The following is a 4613-nucleotide window of genomic DNA, read 5'->3' on the forward strand; positions in this document are numbered from 1 at the left end:
ACGGATTGGAGAGCACTAACGAAGAAATACCGTGTGAACAGAGACCTTTCTCAAATTCTCCACTACTAGTATCCATTGATTCTCCTGAGCCTACTGATCCATCATCAGAAATCCCTGCCTTCGCTCATGACATTTGGATTACCACCTCCTTACAGAACAAAGCCTTCGCTAACAAGTACACAACAAGATCAACAAGCAAAGCATCCGATGGACACACGATGCAAGGGACCCTCCTTTTATAAGCGAAGAAATCGCTCTCATTTGGGAAAACTCTTCGGCATACCCATTTCTTCCGTTTATTAGCTCCGATCATAACTTTCCTTGGTCAAGCCTACACACTTGGTGTTCCTTTGCCCATGCTTTTCCCTCATAAGCCGATGTGCTGTAGAGGAATGTAGAAACATCCGAAAGAAGGGACACGTAAACTGCTTCCATCAATGCATGCATTACTCCCGGAATTGATTTCTCCCGTTTCTAGTCCTCCAACAATCCGATTAATCCATACATATACCCGGAACGACGACGACGACAAAGCTTGAACACGTAGCAGAGAACTCGCCTGCACTCGATACGAAGCAGAGAACCCGCCGACGCTCCTCGCCTGGAAACGACGACGTAAATGGAAGGCATTGCATGCAGTACTCCATGCAATCCGCAGCACAAGGAAGAACATTGGACCACGTGGCAGCCGTCGGGCCGGAGGACCAAAATCCAATCCAAGAATTCCACATGGCACGGGATGCCCTCCACGTGGAGCGGACGGAAAACCAGAGGCTGCGACAAGAGTGAACGAGTTCCACGTGGCACGAAAGCCAAAAGAAAATGCGCTTCTGAAAATGCCCATCGGCTTCATTTAGGCCTCCACATGTGGGCAGGCTAAAAGGGATCCTCATTCGAATGTAATTGATGTTGGTAAAATGGCCTGTACGTAGTCCCTCACAGTTTTGCTAGGTATTTAGCTCCCGGCAGTTGTTGAGATTCCGGAAAAGCCGTAGCACCTTTGGAGACGAGAGTAAAAGTTGGGCAGCTTGTGTGCGCAGGCTATCGGGCAGAAACGCTCCGATGGCTTCCCCCGAGATTCCATGGGAGGCTAGGAGGTAATGCAAGACAGGCCTCACGCACAGGAAGCAAGGGAGTGGACAGTGCCAAAGCGTTAAGGGAGGCCAAGGCTTGGTGGAGGCCTCTGACAAGGCCGGGAATGCATAGAGAACTGTGGCTGGAAGATGCGTAGCCTAGAGGAAGTATTCACTTCGTTGGATCGGATGCCCCAGCTTCCTGGAGTTGAAAACTTCACACGCATCCTGCATCACTGCAGGAAAGAGAAAAATCTAACGTATGTCAAGCACTTGCATGCCTACATGTGCACAGGTGGACTTGAAGCTCATACATCTCTTGGGAACTACCTCGTCCCAATGTTGGTGGACGTTGGAATGATGTGCGATGCTCAACATGTTTTTAACAGACTGGTTGATCGGAATGTCTATTCTTGGACTTCTCTCATCACCGGTTATATTGTTTGTGGAGAATCGCAGCATGCCCTAGACCTATACCAGAAAATGCAAGAGGATTTTGTACATCCTAGCAAGTATACCTTTGTGGCCCTACTGAAGGCTTGTGGTAGGCTGAAAGATGCAGGAAGAGGCAGAGAAATACACTCTGACATTGCAAGAAGCGGGTTGGAAAGAGATCCTTTTGTTGCCAACACCTTGGTCGATATGTATGCCAAATGTGGCTTTCTAGCAAAAGCAAAGGAAGCGTTAGACAGGCTCCCAGTTCGCGATGTAGTCTCATGGACTGCACTAATTGCAGGATATAACAAACATGGGCTTGGTGAGGAAGCACTGGAATGTTTCCAACAGATGCAACTGGAGGGTGTCTCACCAAATGCTATCACGCTTGTTTGCAGCTTGAAAGCTTGTAGCAGCTTAGGAGGCCTAGTAGAAGGCTGTGAAATACATGCTGAGATTGCCAGAAAGGGGTTCGAAAGGGATCTTTTTGTTGGAAACACCTTGGTTGATATGTATGCTAAATGTGGCTCGCTTGCAAAAGCACGCGAAGTATTTGACAGGCTTCCAGTTCGAGATTTAGTCTCATGGAATGCACTTATTGCTGGATATGGTGAACATGATCTTGGTGAGGAAGCGCTGAAATGTTTGGAACAGATGCCACTGGAGGGTGTCTTTCCAAACACTCTCACGTTTGTTTGTAGCTTGAAAGCTTGTGCCAGCATGGGAGCCATACATGAAGGCGAAGAAATATATGCTGAGATTGCCAGAAAGGGCTTGGAAAGAGATCCTTTTGTTGGCAATGCCTTGGTGGATATGTATGCGAAATGTGGCTCACTTTTTAAAGCGCAGGATGTTTTTGACAGGCTTCCAGTACGAGATGTAGTCTCATGGAATGCACTGATCGCAGGATATGCTGGACATGAGCTTGGTGAGGAAGCGCTGAAGTGTTTTGAACAGATGCAACTGGAGGGTGTCTCTCCAAATGCTCTCACTTTTGTTTGTAGTTTCAAAGCTTGTGGTAGCATAGGAGCTATGGACAAAGGCCGAAAACTGCATGCTGACATTACCAGAAAAGGTTTGGAGACAGATCTTTTTGTTGGCAGCTCCTTGATCGATATGTATGCTAAATGTGGTTCCCTTGTTTTTGCAAAGGAAGTGTTTAACGAGCTTCCAGTTCGAAATGTAGTCTCATGGACTGCACTAATCACGGGATATGCCCAGCTAGGAGAAAGTGGAACTGTTTTCCATATGCTTGAGAGGATGAGAGGAGAAGGCATCAAGCCAAACTGGATCACTATGCTTGGTGTTCTTACTGTTTGCAGTCACACAGGTCTAGTGGATAAGGGCCAAAAGTACTTCGAGGCGATGAGCAAAGATTATGGCATCACTCCGAATATTGAGCATCACACTTGTATGGTTGATCTCCTTGGCCGTTCAGGCCAAGTAGATGAGGTGGAAGCAATGGCAAAGAAAATGCCTTTCCATCCTAATCTTGTGGTGTGGCATACTGTGTTGGGAGCTTGTCAAAAGTGGCATAATGTGGGGCTTGGAAGGCAGGCCTTTGAGCATGCCTTGCAATTGGATGAGAAGGATACTGCAGCTTATGACTTGCTGTCTAACATCTGTGCAGATTCTCAGATGCAAAAGGCTCAGAAGGTCACAATGTGAATGAAAGAACAAGCATGGCAGAAACCAAGCCTGAGTTGGTGGATGATACTGGTGGAATTGTGCATTCATGTTTGGTGGGAGATTCATGACATTCCCCAGGTGAAGTGCAAAGCTAGAAGATCTTCCCCTCAAATTGAGGGAGGGAGGGTATGTCCCAGGTTTCTTGGGTGTCACGGAACATCCCCGATGCAAAGAAAGGTGGGTTGTGTCGGGGTTCTTAAAGCCAGCCATCTTGTGTTCCTCAACTAATGCACCCAAGGGGACACCCATGTTTTCCGTCAGGATTTTCACAGTTTCTAAAGATTAATGATCATAGACACAATAACGAACTTATATCGTTGTTAGAAGCTGGCTATGCTGTGTGCCCCAACCAATGCACCCAAGGGGCACCTGTGTGTGTGGTCAAAGATCACTTGTAACGGGCATGAGGGTTAAGAGTTTTTTCTCACTAAGCTGAGCCTGTCCTGGCTGAGTGTGGAAGCGTGGAAATGCTAAGTGGAAATGCTAACTGAAAGAGAACGACAGAGAAACTGAAGCATATTGAAATATGCATGACCCAGAGTGTATGCTAAGCTACTATCCCATTTGTTCTTCATGCTTTGGACGTGGCAAACACCAGATATCCTTTTACAAATGCTGTTCCTGATAGTGTGCTGAAGCAACATTATGGAATCCCACTGAAGGGCTGAGGCTTAGCTGACTACTGCAAGGCTGAAGCTAACTGAGGGAAGCTATGTCCATGGAAGGATCGGGTAGGGAGCTACATGGGGAGCCACTGCATCTGCTGGAGCTGCTACTTTGCGGGTCTGAGGAGGTGTGGATGAAGATGGACCTGCTACTGATGCTGTTGGGTACCATCTGCTGCTGCTATGAAGGCCGTTTGCAGGGGCTAGGTCTGGTCAAGTTGAAGAACTGTTGCTATATCAGAAGATCCAAGAATGAGAGGGGACTGGTGGGTTTTATAGGACTAGGCCTGGTCAACTGGTCAGCGCCAATTGTTTACCAGGTCGGTCAAAACTGAAGTGTTGACTTTGAATCGAAAAGTAAACTCTTCTTTTTGTTGACTTTGCCCACTTCTGTTACTCCTAGATCTGTGCTATTGTGGTGCTATGTGGCAGCATGTGAGAGGACTATGACATGGGCTATGGATGCCCATGACATCTCCTGGTTTGTACCAACCGTAATGCTTGCACTGTTCTTGATTTTGCTCAGATACCATGAGAAGAATGGCTGTATCTACTCTACCCAAGAGATTCCTGGATCTTTTGAAACCCAGGTGGCAGCTTATGTTGCGGTACTGATGAGAACATTAAGTGTAGCTGTGCTTATCAAGTTATTATTCTTTTTTATTTTTCTCATTTACTCATAATTTTGTCTAAAGTCCTCACAAACTCCCTTCTTTCCTTTGGTTTTTTTCTTATTTTATAAAAAGTTTTA

The 4613-nt window shown here is 46.6% G+C and overlaps 1 pseudogene; it reads left to right on the forward strand.

Annotated features, from left to right (window-relative positions):
* Nucleotides 1-1617: 1617 nt before the first annotated feature.
* On the forward strand, nucleotides 1618-4354 carry LOC147886830 (pentatricopeptide repeat-containing protein At2g13600 pseudogene; annotated as a pseudogene).
* Nucleotides 4355-4613: the final 259 nt, after the last annotated feature.

This window comes from Dipteris shenzhenensis, chromosome 23, assembly GCF_047967505.1.
Source record: "Dipteris shenzhenensis isolate YYH24624 ecotype China chromosome 23, Dip_SZ_1.0, whole genome shotgun sequence".
Taxonomy (NCBI): Eukaryota; Viridiplantae; Streptophyta; class Polypodiopsida; order Gleicheniales; family Dipteridaceae; genus Dipteris; species Dipteris shenzhenensis.